The sequence below is a fragment of the Orcinus orca genome, chromosome 19 (assembly GCF_937001465.1).
Source record: "Orcinus orca chromosome 19, mOrcOrc1.1, whole genome shotgun sequence".
Classification (NCBI taxonomy): domain Eukaryota; kingdom Metazoa; phylum Chordata; class Mammalia; order Artiodactyla; family Delphinidae; genus Orcinus; species Orcinus orca.
In genome coordinates, this window is record NC_064577.1 from 11244843 (window position 1) to 11263441 (window position 18599).

General features: G+C 49.8%; 1 protein-coding gene across 14 annotated transcripts in view; it reads right to left on the minus strand.

The window, feature by feature from the left end:
* MINK1 (misshapen like kinase 1) overlaps positions 1–18599 on the minus strand; it is a 47741-nt gene that overhangs the window by 27330 nt on the left and 1812 nt on the right. The window lies entirely within an intron of this gene.

An 18599-nucleotide genomic window follows, 5' to 3' on the forward strand; every position in this document is an offset into this window, starting at 1 on the left:
AGACTGCTTGTGAGGCAACTGCAGGAGAAGCAGGTCGGATAGGAAAATCTGTCCCCCGCTTTTTTTGCTGACCCATGAGTCTTAAAGTTACAAGATTTCTGAGCTGGAAGGGCCCATCCATTAAGAATTCCAGGAGATTCTAGGAAGCTGCTGGAATGGTAGAAAGAACTACAAAGACCTAGAACTCTAAAGCTTGGGAAGGGCTGAGAATCCTTGGGAAAGAGACAAGGGAAGGTCTGGTCTCTCCTGTGCTTCAGGCCCAGCAGTGATTATTCACTGGGATATGCCCTGGCAGGTCCTCCTGCTGAAACCAGTGTGGTTCCCTAACCCCGGCAAGGTGCCATCCTACCCCAAATGGGGGAGCACTGCCAGGAGGCGGGTGCCCGTGCCAGGGTCGGGGGGATAGGAGGACAAGTGCTGGGGAGGGGGGCCACAGCCCCACCTCCTCCTATTGCCGAGCACACCAGGACTCCACAGAGGACCACAGACTCAGAGAAACCTGGGATACAGATGGGGGACGGGAAAAAGAACCGCGGGGCCACTAGGGAAAGAGAATGGGAACTTGCGGTCCACAGAGGGAACCAATGAGAGCCGGCAGGATGGAGTCCAGAGCCACACCGCCCTCTTGCCTGGAAGAGCGGGGCTGCCAGAGCCCGTGGAGCCTCTATTTATCTAGTGCTGAGACTAGGCTGGGTGGAGGGGCCCTCCCGCCCTCCCTCCCTGAGGAAAACAATAGGCCCGTTTTCCTGAGCTCTTCCTGTGACCCAGCAGGCCCACACAAAGAGGAAGAGGCGGGGGCAAAGGCAGGGCTGGTACCAAGGCACAGCCTGGGGGAGGGGGACCTTCAATCTGCTAGAAGCTCATCAGCGGCCTCAAAACCACCCGCCCCCCACACACCAACCATCTAAGCACTCACACACTGGCCGCCGCACAAATGCAGCTTTAAACCCCATCCCTTAGTCCCGCCACCAACCAGATCGCTAACCCTAAAGCCCTCCTATCGGGGCCGCCTCCAGAGTTTCCCCAGCAGCTCGAATCCCACAGAGATGCAGGCACACTCAGTGCTGGCAGAGGTTGGGGGCGGGGGGGGGGCGGGGAGGGGCGGCAGAGGGCGGGTGTTCTGGTGGAGGGTGGACACTGGATGTCCTTCAGTTAGCTGGGAGCAGCTATATAGAGGATGTGCGTGTATGCATGCACAGGAGAAGAAATATGGGAGGGTGTGTGTTTGGGAGAAAGAACGTGGGTTAAGAGGAGGCAAATGGGAATGAATGTGTGGGCTGGGGGTAGGGGAGGGGCAGGAAAAGTTTCATCAGGTCACCTCTTCCTTCATCCCCAAGCAGAGAAAGCAGACACAGCCCCAAGGACCCAAGGGGTCCAGACGCCTGCCTCTGCCAACAGAAGGTGGCCCTCCGAGGCCTGAGTCAGCCTCCATCTACCCTCTGCCAACCCTGCCAACCCAGGGAGCGTGTCGTGTTACGCCCATTCCTACCCCAAGGGCTCAGTATGGAAAGCAGGCCCAAGGCCAAAGCATAAAGACAAATACTCCCATGGGAAAAAGGAAGCCGGCAGAAGGATCGTCATGGCACCTCCTCACTGAGCCAACAAACTGGACAGGAGAGCTCGAAAGGAAGGCTAAAACCTCCTCAATTCCCCATTGTCCGCAAGATCCAGTAATAAACTGGACGGCCTTCAAAAAACTCCTTTTCCAGCTTTCATCACTCTCTAACACTGACGCTCCACGCTGCTCTGGATAAACCTGCCCCTCACGCTGCGGAACTGAATTGCATCCTTTTATTCTGGTTCCACACTGTGAAGTCCTAGTCCTCTGTTTATCGGCATATTTGAAGTATTTTTACGGGAAAGGAGTGCAGGAGGGGAGGAAATCAAGGATGCCCTGGGAGTAGAGGGGCGGGAAAGAAACCAGGAGAGATATTTATGTGCTGGAAGAAGGGTAGTTTTTAAGTCACTCCTCCTGGGTCTCTACGCCAGAAGGACATATACACGAACATGAACGAACACACACGCACACGCACACACAGATACATGCAGAGGCAGAAGCAAGTCCAGACCCGACACACACATAGACACAAATACCATGCTGATCAGAAACCACTCAGAGCAGACAGGAGCCCTGCCTGAGCCGGGCTGGGAGCAGTTCCCCTCCACACCTCAATGCCCAGGTTCCCCAGAGACACGGCTGCCCCAGACACAGGCCCTGGGCTGGGGGCTTTATCCAGACCAGAGGTCTTCATGGATGGAGAGGCCCACAGGAGGCGGGTAGCAGGGAGTTAGATGAAGGAGCAGAGGAGAGAAAGTCAGGCAGTAGGGAAGAGAGGGGAGGAGAAGAGGGGCCTAGGATTCAAGCAGCCTTGTGCTGGTTCTAAAATGGCCGCAAGCAAGGCAGGGGACAGATGGTCTCTTTCTGATGCTGAGCTGGAGAAGTGGGGAAAGGGAAAGGGAAAAAATTACCATTGCAGTCAGAAATTTAAAAATAAACCAAAAAACCTAAAAGTAAACAGCCTGCTTCTGAGGTTCCGCCTGCCTCCAGAACCTAAGGGAAAACAGAGAACTGCAGGCCTGGGGGGAAAACCCCCAGCCTCAGGTCTGAAGACTGCTGGAGGTCATTCTAGCCATCCCCCTGCCCAGAGCCGGAAGATCTTGCAAAGTCTTCTAGGCAGCTGAGGTGGCATCTTCCCTTTACCTCTCTAATACTCACTTCTCAAGTCTCAACTTTTTAAGGCCTTTGCGTTTAAAATGTTACAAGCTATCAGAGTTTGACCTTGGCTCCGCCACCAGAATCAGTCTCTGTAACCAGGAGAATCAAGTTCACCACCTCCCAGCTGCTGCCACTGCTGCCATCAGCCAATCACCTAGCTCTCCACAATCTACAGGTGCTTTCACAGTCGTTATCTCATTTGCGCCTCTGACCTGTAGGGAAGCCAGGCAGGAATTAATACCCCATTTCACAGAGGAGAAAACCAAGGCTCCAAGTCGTTAAGTGTTTTCAAAGTGGAACCTGGTTAGTCTTCTGATGGCAAATCCAAGGAGGCATGGCACACACCCCCCAGAGCTTTGTCCACTGGATTCCATTTGCCTTCTGTGGGCCAAAGAGGTTCTTCCTTAAGCTCCGATCTGACTGCCTTACAGCTGATGATCCCAGGGATGGTTAATCTGGAGCCCTGCCCGTTCCCATCCTGAGGTCATTTGTTTCTTGCTGGTGTGGGGAGGAGGCAGAGAAGCAGGAATGCACTCTACTGGATTTCTCTCCGTTCTTCTAATACCCCTTGCCCCTTCTCACCTCTGGGTCTTTGCACGTGCTGTCCACCCTTCCAAGGGCATCTCTCCCCTCCCCTTTACCTGCATGCCCCATGCCCATCCTTCCGGACCTCAACACAGACATCACCTCCTCCAGGAAGTTTCCCTGACTATCCTGCTCCCACAGTACTCTGTACGGCCCCTTTCAGGGCACCAATTACATATTTGTGATTGATTCTTTAATTGTCCGTCTTCTGCAAGACTAAGCCTTAGAGGTCAAGGCCACATTCAATACCCTTCTGTTGAATGAATAAATATAGAAACAAAAGGAAGTTGGTGTTATCCAGAAGAACCATCCCCTTTCCCTCCTGCAATGGTTTCTAACACTAGGTTTTGGGTTTATCTCCATTTTTCCAAAATAATCCATAAATATTCACTTAAAAGCAATGTACTAGGGCAGCTACTAAAAGTGAATCCTCTTTTGTTATGTGAGTCAGCGCCCCTAATTTATATGCTTGGTAAACATGTATTACTAGAAAGTGGACTTTCTTAAGGCACAAACTCCTATATAGCTGGCTAAACCCAAATGAAAACATTAATAAGGACCCAAAGGCCGCAGGAGGCAACAGGACAAGAAGAGGTAAAGGGGAAGGTTCCTGAAGGAGAAAAGAGCGAAGCATTTTGGAAAGGAGAGAGGAATAGGCAGAGGCTGGGTTAGGTGAAGGGCAGAAGAAAGATGCATCTTAGACAACTTAAAAGAAGGTTCAAAAGTATAAGACGATAACTCGGGGAAATATTTTCTTAGCTGAAGCAGAAAGGCAGCCAGAAGTCTAGTAATATAGAATGACAGGGAATGGTTAGTGTTTATATCTCACTAAGAATCAGAAGGCCTGGGCACTGGTTCTGATTCTTTCATGTAATGGAGGCAAATGAGCAAATCACTTAAGCTCCCAGAGCCTCTTTTCCTTACCTACCCAACCCCATCCCACAAGAGTTCATGGATGTAAAAACATTTTGATATCCACAAAGCGCTACAAATTTGCACAGTCATTATGAAGAGACTTGCCTCCCATAGAGCAAGAAAAACACTGTCAAGAGGTGATTTACCAAGACTGCTGGTGTTACTGGGATTTAGAGTGAAAAGTGGCAGCCCGGGAGAAAAGAAACAAGATGAAAAAGTAGAATTATGAGGAGGGCAGGTGAGAGAGAAGGGAGAAAAAAAAGAACGGTGGCCTTGGAGGTAGGGCTGAAAGCGGTGGGGGGAGGGGTGGTCCCTGGGAAGCAGATGCTCGGGTGAGAAAGGGCAGAGCACGGAAGCAGGAGGAGGCTGGAAGGGGGAGATGTCAAGCCCATTCAGGCTGGCAGACACCAAGCTCACGGAGGAGGACAACAATAATCACGGGCTGGATAATAATAAGGCTTCTCACTGCTGGTTTTCCACTGCAGCACAAACAAACCATTATACCTCATGGCCAACAGCCTCCTGCGGGAGCCAGGTGTCCCCAGACGCGAGGCAGGAGGCTGGGGAGGCTTCATGACCGAGAGAGCCTGTGACTTGTCTAACCCCCGTGTGGCTTCTATCTAATTCCAGATGCGGGACCAACCAGATCCCATGAGAGAGGACTTAGGAAGGAAGGCTCTGACAGGGGACTATGAAAAGACACCTTGGAAGGAAGGGTGGAGGGAGCAAAGCTGAGTCAGTGGGGAGAAGAGCAGGTGGAGGGTGGGGCCCAGGGGGAGGGGCAGGAAGGACTAGTCATCTGCATCACAGACTTAGAAACGGTTACTCTCCAAAGGGTGGAGGCCAGCCACTCTCCGGCCCCACCAAGGACCAACTCAGAATAAATTACAGCCCAAAGGATATAGGTGAGACAGAAGGAGGAATTTCCTGACCAGCAGGATGGAGCAAACATGCTCACCCAACTTTTCACCAGGACCGTCTCGCCTCTTTTTTTCTAAGAAACCTTCCCTGGCTGCATTCATGCCAACTTTAGGGCCCTGTGACCAGTTCATGCATTCACTCAACAAACATCAAGTGCCTGACAGATACTAGAATGTGGCAATGAACAAAACAGAAATGGACCCCTCCTTCGTGGAGCTTACAGGAAGCAGACATTAAAGATGCAATTACACAACTACATCAACTCAACTGTGATAGGCTATAAGAGACCAAAAAGACAAGTCAGAGTTAACCGAGCAAAGGTCAGGGGTGGGGAAGGCCCAAGGCCCTGAAGCAGAAAGAGCCTTTAGTCTCCAGGCAAGGCCAGTGAGGATCCTCGTGGCTAGGCGCCCCGCCTGAATCTGTGCCTTTCCATAAAGCACTTTACACATTTTTGTGCGAAAGTCCTGTCTCTCACATCTGAGCAAAGCCATGTATTCCCAGCAGAATGTCCCGAAGGGTGAGGTGCAGGTTTCCCCACTCTGGCTGACTGCTTCCTCTGGGTGGGCCCAGAGCTTTCACACAAAAGGGCAGGCAGGGCCTGAGGCACTGCTCAGCCACTGCTGGAATTCCTGACTCAGGGGGCAGGACAAACAGGAGTTTCAAGTTCAGATATTAGATTTTGAAGTTGCTCTTTCTTCCAATGAAGCTGGAAGATGGTAGAAAACTCTAGGGTAGGGAAGGGGAAGCCAGGCCCACACCTGGGGACTTAGTGACTCACCCACCCACGGCCGTTAAGATTGCACTCAATACACTGGGTGGTTTTCTCTTTCCCAAATGAAATGTGAAGGAGGAGAGGAATGTTACCAGAACCTTTCTGGTAACTTTCATAAGAGACACCCTTTCTGGGCACTTTCACAAGAGAAATCATGTGGCTACCACCTATCTAATGAGCAGTTACCAAGCTAAGCACTTTACTTACACTTTTATTTAACCCTGAGACAGCCCTGTTAGGTGGGTCTTGTTACCCTCATTTGACGAATGGCGAAAATGAGGCATGGGGGTAGTTATGACCTTGCCAGGGGTCACACAGTAGGTGACAGATCTGGGATTAGGATTCACATCTGTCTCCAGCGTCTATGCTTTTGGGGGTGAATGATGATGGGGAAGGCCTCACTATACCAGGTCCCTCCCTATCTTCAAAGACCAAGTAAAAATGCCTTCTTTCCAGGTCAGTCCCCACTTGGTCTGCCTGCTCTTCCCTCGGCACTAACAGACTCAGGAAAGTCTAAGGAGTGCACGCACATATACTGAAGTTCATACTTCAAATGGTCCTTCAGACCCTTTTCTGAACCTTCCCTTTATTTCGTGTTCTTCCCGGATGCCCAGCCCCACGTCCACACCCCAACTTCGCCCCACCCTGAGCTCTCTCCACAGTAGGTGCTTGTGTTTCCCAGACCAGCTGGGAGACACCATGCTCAGTTATCCCACCCTGACCGACCCCTCCCCCAGTATTGTTTCTCTCAACTCCCCCTTTGCCCAACTTCACACACGTAAGTGCACCTTTCCTTACATATACTACACTGCAAAGCACACATCTGATCCATTCATGTGTTTAAGTCAAGAGAGAACAAACAGGCCACCCCACACAGTAGGCACACAAAGATACTTCGGAAGGAAGAGAGGAAAGAAAGGAGGAGGGGACTCTTGGATCTGGGGGAGCTTAAGGATTATCTGGTCCAGTAGTTCTCAAAGGCAATCTGCATCAGATCACCTGGGAAAACACACATACCAGGGCCCCACCCTGGACGGACTAAATCACCTCCAGAGGGCAGGGCCTGGGTTAAAAAAAGGCTACCCAGGTGATTCTGACTGAGCCTCTGATTAAGAGCCACTGTTCTCATCCCCTTGTTTTGCAAGTAAGGAAACCGAGTCCCAGAGAGATAACACGCATCCTGTAAACTAGAGCGAACTGAAACAGGAACCACGTGTCCCAGCTCCTAATTCCACACTGGCTCTATGCATCACGTTGCCTCAACTCCAACAGCCCCTGTGTCCGCAGGCCTCCGTCAGGGAGCTCTCTGGAGACGTCAGTATCACCCTATCTGAGCAGGTTACAAGGCCAGGGCAGGGGATCTGGGCAGCAGCGGGGGCATTAATCATTGACTTGTGAAACACACCTCATCTGCACGGAATGCACCTTGGACTCCAGGCTGACCAAACACACACGAGCCCTTCGTTTCTGGTGGGGCCTCGACACTGCCGCAGAGCAGTATGGGTATCGGAAGTCAGATCTAACTAGCTCTGGGCCCCTGGCCTGCTGCTGGCGCCTTTAGAAATGTAAGATGGTCTACGGATGCTCTGCTTTAAACACAGGCACTTAAACCACTTTTTGCTTTTATGTATGGTGGGGATGATAACCATGCCCACAGGCAGGCACGATGCCAGACTGTGGGATAACAACTGGGGAAGGCCAGTGCTTCCATGAGTCAGGGAGTGGGACGTTCCTTCATTCACGCTTTGAGTACCAGGGGTGGGTGAACCAGGCTCAGCCCAAGAAAAACAATCAACCCCAATTCATACCTGGCTCAATCTAAGAAAGAAATAGGCTTTAGTGAGAGGGACTGAGGTGAGAAGGGCCACTGGGCACACCCTGGAAGGTGATGCTGAATACATGTAGCTTCGTGTAAGCTTGTACACAGAAAACAGAGAAAAGACTATGAGTCCTCAGAGCCTGGGATCCGACTCGAGGACAGGTGATCTAGGGAAACAGCCCTGAACAGGGGACCCTAAGTTGCCACCCCCAACCCACTGGCTAGAGGCCCCTGTGGCCTGGATCTTGACCTGTTAGGCCTCTCTCTGACACAGGGCTCTCCTGCCCTCCTCTCTTCCTGGGTGACTCGAGTGCCAAGCGTGTCTCTCCTTCCTTTTTCCTTCTTTCCCCATGAAGTCTGATGAGAAACTATAAATCGTGTGGACAAAGTGAGGAGGCCGGGCAGGCCACTGAATTGGTCACCTCTATTCTAAGAAATCCAACTCAATTCTAGGTCATGCTTTGGGTCTGTCCGGGGGTGCGGACACCACAGAGGGATACAGCCTGACCCGGCTCCAAACTGTGCAGGCCTGGAGGCCCAGGAGGGTGACATCAAAGGGGCCTCAAAGGCTGCCCATGATTTCCCCAAGACATCTTTAGCAGCTAACCACCCCTTCCTCCTGTAAGAATCTGGGCCTTTTCTGTGGGCCATCATTCCACAGGAAAGAACTCCTGGGCTCATACTGCCTGATATTAAAAACCTACCCTCCCTTTACGTGATGTCACCCATGTACGAGCTTTCAGTTACTACTGATACATGAATACGTGAGGTTGAATAAAGCCTCCAGCCAAAGTTGCACCGCTGGCCACCCCTCGGGAAAGGTGGAACACAGGAAGGACAGAGATACCCTACCAGGTCCAAGGTACTCATCTAAGGATGGTTTTCTTCTACTACCAGGAAGACGCCCAGTTAACACACGAACCCCTCACACACAAACACATACATGTTGTTACCTTTTATTATCTTCATGCCCTACATGATCTTCTTTCCACCCTCCTATAGCAGCTACCCACCAGACCCCCAGCGTGAGAAGTAAGAGCTGAGAACAAGCAAGATGATGAATATAAGTACAAGAGAACCAGAAAGCAAATGACAGCTGGGAGACGGCAAAAGGAGCTGAATGTGGAAGAGAAACCCTCGACTTCTCTTTCTGCTGCCTAATTCTTTTGTGATTCCATGTAGCCATTTCATCTACAATCCCTCTCAGAGGTGACCGCCTTGCACTGGAGCCAGGAGGGAGGGGGGTGTCCTGAGTTGGCTGATGACACATGGGCTTCTGAAACAGGCCACCTCACCTGACTCAACAAACAGTAAGCATCTGCTATGTCAGCCCTCTGCTCAGCTCTGCACACACAGAAAGGGAGGAGACACAGAACGGTGGTTGCCAGGGGCTGGGGGAGGGGAATGGAGAGTTCATGTTTAATGGGGACAGAGTTTCAGTTGGGGAAGATGAAAAAGTTCTGGAGAGGGATGGCGGGGATGGTTGCACAACAACGCGAATGTACTTAATGCCACCGAACTGTACACTTAAAAATGGCTAAAACGGGGGCTTCCCTGGTGGTGCAGTGGTTAAGAATCCACCTGCCAATGCAGCGGACACAGGTTCGAGCCCTGGTCCGGGAAGATCCCACGTACCGCGGAGCAACTAAGCCCATGCGCCACAACTACTGAGCCCGCAGTGCCACAACTACTGAAGCCCATGTGCCTAGAGCCCGTGCTCTGCAACAAGGGAAGCCACCACAATGAGAAGCCTGTGCACCGCAACAGAGTAGCCCCTGCTCGCCGCAACTAGAGAAAGCCCGCCCACAGCAACGAAGACCCAACGCAGCCAAAAAAAAAAAAAAAAGGCTAAAATGGTAAATTTTATGTTATGTATATTTAACTACAATTTAAATAATTTTTTTTAAGGTGGGAGGGATGAGATAGTCTTCCTCTCCTCCCTCTGAAGAACAGGCCTTCGGAATCATTAACTCTTTCCTCCAGAATAAATCTAAATTCTTGGGCATGCTTTCCCCTCCTATCATCAGAGTACTGTGCCCGGCAGCCTGACATCTAGAAATCTCTACCAGTTCTGGGCACAGGCCCCATGGAGCTTTGTGTTCCCAGCAGGTGCCCACCAACGCCAACCCACCAGCAGTTCACAAAGGCTCAGGCTCAAGTCATTTACTTAAAAAAAAAAAAAAAAATTTTTTTTTAAAGTCACTTAATCCATCAATCAAGTCACTCCCTCTTCTCAAAAAAATGCGCCCATGTGATTAAAACCTGTCCTCTACCAAGACGCAGATCTAGACCGTGTGCTCTTGCAGGTGGTGACCACTTCTCATACAGGCTGCCTCCAATCCATGAAACAGGCCATGTTCCTAAGTCTCCTCATACTTCACCACAGAAACTTTACGGACAGTGTTATATCCTCCCAAGTGAGCCCACAAAGCCTGTTTCCCACAGGCCACACACTCATGATTAAAGCCAGTTGAAAACAATACTGCTCCAGGTACATAGTCCAGAATGTCAGCTGCAGGGTGCCCTCCCCTCAACACACACCCACAGACACAGACACCTGCCACCTGGGCGCAGGCCTCCACCAGCACAGGCGCGCACAGGCTCAGGTTCTGGGTTGAGTCTGAACCCGAGTCTTTTTTTTTTTTTTTTTTAACTTTTTTTGGGCATGCCACTCTGTATGTGGGATCTTAGTTCCCCGACCAGGGATCAAACCCATGCCCCTGCATTGGAAGCGTGGAGTCTTAACCACTGGACCACCTCGGAAGTCCCTGAACCCGAGTCTGAATCTGAAATCCGCCGCTTACTGGCTGTCCAACCTTAGGCACGTTATTTAACTTCCAAGTTCTGTAAGCCTTGGTCTCGTCACCTTGAAAATGAATAAAATATCCCACTTCAAAGGGTTATTGTGAGGGATAATGAGATTATATAAGGAGGGAACATACTGCATAGTAAGTATTCATTATTATTCCTATTCCACCCCAGAACCCCTTCTGAAATGAATCCACATTAAAATACAAATGACTTGTATCAGAGCAATTTTTGTTCTGAACCGAAGAGAGAGAGAAAAAGAGGGCTTCCTAGAGGTCTGGAGGGATAAAGGAACCGGCAAACTTCTGAACCACAGGCTGCCTGTCCCCCCCAACCCTGCTTTGTGGGGTTGAAGGTAGTTTCCACGGTGAAGAAGGACCTTGTGAAGATTAGAGGGACCTTCTCCAACTTCACCAAACCTTAGCTAGACTAGACCAAGAACCCATCCAGTCCTGCCCTCCTAAGTTGGATTCAGATAGTGAGAAGTGATGGTGGCTCTGTTGCACGGCTGCATCAGTGCATCCCCACCAGCCACTCTACTCCCAGCCACTCACCCACCCCCAAAGCTCTGTTCTTCTCCAAAGGATACTAGGCAAGTGGTCTTCCCTCTAGTTATTCCCTGCAATTTGAGCAACGACACTTACTCAGCACACCTCTGTCTTCAAGGGGCCAACCATAGGATGCAAAGACACGAGAGAAGAGATAGGTACGCCAGCCTCCTCTCTCACACTGTGACCACACACCTACCTCCGCCTCCCCTCCCGCTGCTCAGGCTTTTGGGTGCCCCTGCCCAATTGTTTTGTTTTTGTTTTAATTGAAGTATAGTTGATTTACAACATTATATCAATTTCTGGTGTTCGGTAGAGTGATTCAATTATATACATATATATTTTTCAGATTATTTTCTGTTATGGGTTATTACAAGATATTGAATATGTCTGAATCTTTTCTTGAAGACTCTCTGGTGAACATGCAGAACTGAAGACCAAGTACGACATGCTTTCAACCACTTTCTTACAAATGTGCCTTGAAAGAGAGAGTGGGTAGGTGGTGAAGAGAGAACATGAAAATCTTCTTCCTTGCAGTCTGGCTCTGGAGCCTGCCCAGTTTACCTCCAGAGGTGTTCGGGCAGACAAATAAAAGCTGTGAGAAGAGCTAGGAGCCATGCACACAAGTAATTTACAGCCTACATTCCTCTCTCCATCCAGCAAGAAGGAAAGGAGGGGACTTAGGACCTATTTCCGACTTCATGGAAGAAAACATGTCTAGTCCTTCACCTGACCTTTTCCACGTCCATAACAAGTTCACAAGAGGCATATTGGCAATTTGGGTGGAAAAACAATTCTTCAATGTGCTGTCCGGTCATGGCAGGGTGGTTAACATCCGTGATCCCCACATACTAAATGCTGTTAGTGCTTCCCAGACAAAGTGACAATGAAACCTCCCTCCCCAACATTTCCAAACACCCCCAGGAGGGCAGTGCCACCCTAGTTGAGAAGCACTGAGTAAGGACCTGTACTGTTTTGTGTCACACGGTGCCCAGCACATACAAGGCACTCCCGTGGGAAAGTCACAAGAATACTTAGCTCCAGGGACTTCCCTGGCGGTCCAGTGGTTAAGACTCCATGCTTCCACTGCAGGAATCTTAACCCTGGTCAGCGAAGGGTTTGATCCCTGGTCAGGGAACTAAGATCCCGCATGCTGCACAGTGTGGCCAAAAAAAAAAAACACAAAAAAACTTAATTCCGTATCTCTGCCCAGCGAGTAATTACTGAACCCCTACTGTGCGCTCAGCGTTTTTGTAGGCACTGTGAGCATCAACAGGAAGTATGGATCATGGCTCCTATATGTAAGGAAGTGACAGGGAACGCAGGACCATGAAATATTCAATATGGGTAACATACACTCAAATGCTACACTACAAGGTCCATGAAAAGGTGGAGAAGGTGACCAGGGAGGGCTGGCTCGCTCAGGGGAGGCTTCGTGGGAAAAGTGGAAGTTGAGGTGGCTTGAAGGAGGTGGAATTTCCTTCACAAAGCCCTGCTGATCCTCAATCCGTCCCTGCAAGGACCGCTGTTCAGAGAAAAGCCCTCCAAGCCTGTGGTTCCAGGAGCAATTCAGCAAGCCCAGCCCTTCAGATCCTGTCCTCAGATGATTTCTGGTGCAAGAGGGTGTGAGACGTTTCCCCTTCTCTCTCAGAAGACCTGCTGCTGTCAGGCCTGCTTTCAGGAGGCCCTTCTCATCCTAAAGGCAGAGCGGAGGCGCAGTCACTGCCACACGCACTGACTGAGTCAACAGACTCCGAGTGGTTGAACGGATGCTTCACTGTCACCCAGCCGGCAGCGGAAGCCTCTCCTGCCCCAGGGACACGCACTTGCCTCCTCGGTCAAAGGACTTCTTGCCTGCTCCCTTACCAGCCTTCAACCTTCCTCTCAGGCAGAGTCTCCACGTCCTCCACTCATCCCTCTCTCCACGGCGTGTGCCACCAAACGCTTCCCACAGCCCACCCCGCCCTCCTGACATTTCACCTGCTCCTGGAGGCTGGCTCCTCCAAGAAGCCCAACACTGTGGTTCTCCAGCCCTGTTTCATTTCAAACGTGCAAAATCAGCAACACTCCCCCTACACACCTCACTCATCCTTGACTTGTACAACAATGTTAAACTGCGAGTTGCATACACACACACACACACACACACACACACGTGTGTGTGTGTGTATATATAGATAGATATACAGTATCTACCTAATGTTACGAAGAATCCCACATCCCACAACCACAAAAGCTGAGCCAAGGATGGGCCTACTTGTGCTTATTCCTGTGAGGCTTACCGACCTTCCAACCCTGGACACTCAGGCTAGTAACATCGATTCAAACACACATACACACACACACGTGAGGAGATGAAAATGTTACGTAGCTTGACGGTAGTTATCATTTCACTATGTCTGTGTCTATCAAAACATGTGGTACACCTTAAATACACACAATTTTTATTAAAAATACAGCATGAAACATCTAGCGGTATACCCTTCTCCCTCATACAGCCGCTTTGGCCAATCGGCACACCCACGCACCCTCTGCAGAGCGACATGCGAGTCCACACAGACCCAGTACTCAGAGACGCTCCTCCCAATAAACAAAAATGACAGTTATATGCCCTTTCCATATAATACCCTTACCCTTTGAAACAAACTTTTTTTTTTTCCCTCCCATAGGAAGGTTCAGAAGAAATCCTTTTGGAAATTAAGCCTGGAGTTTCTACCGCATCCTCAGACCCCTGGCCCTCGGTTGCTGACCAAATGCTCCACCCTAAGAATGGCCCTGATCCAAGGTCTCCCAGTTCTGGCCGTCGCCAAAGTCCACCTGCTGGTTCACCTCTATCTGCTCTTTCTGTGGCAATGCTAGCTTGGTTTTTCAACGTGTGGTTTGTCTCTCTCTCAATCTATCAACCAAATATTTGTCTTGCAAAAGGTAAAAACAATTCTTTTATGGGCTCTCACGGCATGCCAAAGTTTTCTGCTACAGTCCTTATCATGACTTGCAATTTTATGTATGTGTAATTATATATACACAATTATTTTGTTAATGTCTCTCCCCACAACTAGACTGCAGGAAAACCATGTCTATCTTGTGTGTCACTGTATCCTCTGTGCCTAGTTCTAGCTCCTTCCTCAAGCAGAACAGGAAATCCTACCCACCATTAGCAAGCACATCCTCGGCTGTCTGGCCACTGGGCAATATCTCTAGGGGCTCCTTGGATCACCACAATTCCATCCCTTTCTTCTCTCCTCCCTCTGCCATTCCCTACCCTGATTAAGAACAAAAAGCCTCAAACACCTTTTCAATTGCCCTCTGGAGGAGCTTCCCGTAGATGGAAGAATCCCAGACTCAAGTCAAGAAGTGGTTGGTTAGGAGAAGAGCAGGAAGAACAGGAGAGACGAGAGAATGAACATGCGCTTCTACCAAGTCATGTTCTTGTATCTTCCTAGATCCTGTGGGCATTCAGGAAATGCTTTGAGAGCTGACTTGTTAACCTGATCACTTTTTGTTCAATTTCTTCAACCTGCTAAAGAAAAAACTGAGGGAGCTGTGGTGTAAAGTGAGTGCTGGGGGAGGGGAAAAGACTGCATATCAGATTTCAAGATGACCACCACAGGATAACAGAAAATGAGTATAATTCACAGCAAACAGATTTAACAAAAACTTCCTGACCCTGAGGGTTCTAAGATAATGAGGGAGGCAATAACAGTTTAAAAAAAAAGCGGGGGTGGGGGGGGAGCCTCAGCTTGCAAAGGGCTTGCTTAGAGGGATGCTTCCAGAGGTCTGATTAAATAGCTCAGAATAGTATGAACACACTATTACATACTTCCCGTAGTATCTAGAACCTGATTCTCAATAAAACAGACCAACAATGCTTGGTGACTGACTGATGCAGGAAAGGATATTAGTCATAGTTTTCTCTGGTACAACTTTGGAGACAGAAAGATTCGTCTGGCAGACTCTCAGATGGCTTCTGGAGATGCTCCGCAGCCCCAGAACTGTTTTATGTTCCTGGATTGAGAGATCACTGCATTCCTTATTCATAAACCAATGCCAAAGTATAAGCTTGTAAAGAGTATGTGCACACTTCCTGCTATCTTGTCCCCAGGATGACAAGCAAGGACACTCAACATACCCAAACTGTGTGAGCTACCCCCTTTTAGGCACACAGTTCGGAGTTGAAAGGAATGGAGGCCATATCTGAAATCAGGATTCTACACAGCATAGTCTTAAGTGAGCTCCTGGGATAAGCGTGAGGGGGTGGGCCAGCCTGCTCTCTTGCTGACCTTCTTACTGTTCTCTTAACTGTGAAAACCTCACTTCTTCAAAGACCCTCCCCTCCTTGTGTTACAAAGGGCCATGGCTCTGTCCTATCCCGCAGCATAAAGGGTGGCGACGCCTCTTCCCTCGTTTGGGGGATGGCTGAACACCCAGTTCCAGCAAAGTTCTCCGCAACCTTCCTTCCATCCTCTTGCCAAAGCAGCTTTTCACTTCACTCCAAGTGCCACTAGCTCCCCAAACAGCCCCACTCCCATCTGCGGTTCTCTAGGAAAAAAGTCCCCAGTCAATGCCATTGCTTCTGCTGCAGGAGGTCAGTCTCCCCATCCCCTGCCTGAGGCATCTGTCGTCAACATTTGGACAGCAAGCACAGCGGAGTGCAGCAGTTGCTCAGCAGCCTAGAAGTACATGCCCAGAACTGCCAGCTTTCTGAGTGGAGCTGGCTCCACAGCCTCGTGAAGGAAAAAGGAAGGGGAAGCGACTCCTCCAAAGAACAGACACAACAACATAAGATCATTGGAGAAAGAACATCTCTGTCAGCACTACCACCCGGCAACAAGTCCCTCCTGACTGCACGTCATGGTATTATTTCAATACAGCCACACTGCGCACAGCTCCATGGTTCCAAGGACACTGCAGTCTAAAACCTCCAGCTGGCTGGACAGTAAAGAGAGGCTGCCTGCTTTATGAAGTGGGTCAACCAAAAAGAGCAATGCAAAAGGAGAGAGGTCAGCCCGGGGTCCGCTCCCTCCTTGTCCCGTCCTCTTCCACTGATACGTATCCTTTGTGAGAAGCCAAGGGTTCCAAGTCAGAAGATTCTCCTGGAATGTAACCAAGCCTGGACACAGAGAAGGTTTGACAAAAGAGGCCCGCTTTTTCTCTTGTAAGGTCCTAACTTTACTTCAAGGACGTCGCTCCGATGGAGGCTTCCAGAACTCTTGTTTACCACAAGGTCTGATTCCAAAAACAACCCAGAAAAGATATATTCTTAATTATGTGTATATAGACAGCAAGAGAAAGCCTAACAAGCATGACACTTACTGAATGCTTTCTCTAAGCAAGACTGTGCTAAGACCTTTCACTTGTTATGATACGCGTTTATTCAACAAACAGCTGAGCCCCCACTATGTTCAAAACACTGTTAACAGGCACTGGGGATGCAAAAATGAACAGAACAGTCAAAATCCTAACTTGCACTGAACTTATATTTTAGTCGGGGTTGATATATATAAATATGTCAGCTGGCGATAAATACTATGAAATAAAACAAAGCGGGCTAAGGGATGCTATATAAAAATTTATATGAAAACGAAGCAGGGGAGGAAGTGCTATTTTAGATACACTTGCGCTGGAAGCCTTCTCTGATTGTCATCTGATAACAATTAACAGTAAGGGCGAGGGCTTCCCTGGTGGCGCAGTGGTTAAGAATCCACCTGCCAATGCAGGGGACACGGGTTCGAGCCCTGGTCCGGGAAGATCCCACATGCCGCGGAGCCACTAAGCCCGTGCGCCACAACTACTGAGGCTGCGTGCCACAACTACTGAAGCCCATGTGCCTAGAGCCTGTGCTCCACGACAAAGAGAAGCCACCGCAATGAGAAGCCCGTGCACTGCAAAGAGCAGCCCCCGCTCGTCACAACTAGAGAAAGCCCGCGCACAGCAACAAAGACCCCATGCAGCCAAAAAACCAAAAAGCGAAACAACAACAACAACAACAAAAAAAACAATAAGGGCGATCATATAGTCACGATGTGCCAGGAACTGAACTAAGTACTTAATATGCAGTATTTCATTTAATCCTCAGCAACTCTGAGTTCAGTACCATCACCACTATATACAGATGGGCAAATGAAGCCTTAGAGAGGTAAGGCTCTTTGCAGACTCTGCAGCAAACTAGGGAAGAAGGGGGAGAAAGGCCAAGGTTACACAGTAAGTGAGAAAGCAGGGACTTGAACTCAGGAACACAACCCCATGCTACTGGGCTGGTGGATAAACAGAGCCTCAGAGAGGTCAAGCGTGCCTGTGGTCACAGTGAGGTAGGTCCACCCGCCTCTCCACACATGGCTAAGAGAGAGTGCAATTCAATCTTCCCTAATATCAGACTATTACTTTCATCACCAGCTGGAAGCCAAGCCCTATCTTGAAATAAGAGGAGAAAGACAACTTGGGCTCTTTGACGCCACCTAATAAATGCTGAATATGTTCCTCTCCCATCCCCTCCCCAGGCCCCCAACACGAGATGATGTAGTACAGGGAAACACGCTTTTCTGCTAATTCTCCAGGTTGCCGTTTCTCACTGGAAAACAGACAGAAACAGAACAAGAGATGACTGAGAGAGCTTCTCAACTGTGCCACAGGGGCTCTCCGAGGTGGGGTGGAGGGGACAGGCTCTGAGCAAAGGCCAGCAGCAAGGAGAAAGCAGGCCTTCTGCAGCCCCATTTCAAAGAAAGCACTCCCTCCAGCCCTGGAGTACTGGGGTGGTAGTGGGGGAAGGGCAATGCTTTCTTAAGCATCATGAGGCAGGAAAGACATACACACTGGGAGCAGGTCACAGGGCTCTCCTGAAGAAGGGAGAGGAGAATAAAGCAGGAGGCGATTGAGGAAAGACGCTAACATTGCTTCAAGTAGAGAAGTCCAGAAGGGAAATACCAAATCCAAGGTCAGATGGTGTTTGCAGAATTGCTGGAAATCCCAGGTTGAGGGTCCAGGCCAAACTACCAGAAGAGGCTAAAGGGAAAGAGAAGCCCAAGGAGAGTCCCACAAGGTTTAAACCAAAGGTCATGGTTTGGACCCACCTTCTCTTTTATTATATTTAAGTCACCACAGCACAGGAACCTATAGCCAGAGTTAATCAACAACCAAGGTGGGAAGGGAAGATAGGGGCTCATCCTAAAGACAAGCTCATTAAGGGGAGCCTGGATTTCCACCTTATATCCCAGCTGGCTTAACTTGAGAATCGCAGTTTAAACTGATCTTAAGAATCTCCCTCCTGGGCTTCCCTGATGGCTCAGTGGTTAAGAATCCACCTGCCAATGCAGAGGACACGGGTTCGAGCCCTGGTCCAGGAAGATCCCACATGCCGCGGAGCAACTAAGTCCATGCACCACAACTACTGAGCCTGCGCTCTAGAGCCCGTGAGCCACAACTACTAAGCCCGCGTGCCACAACTACTGAAGCCCACACGCCTAGAGCCCGTGCTCCGCAACAAGAGAATGAGAAGCCCGCGCACCACGAAGAGTAGCC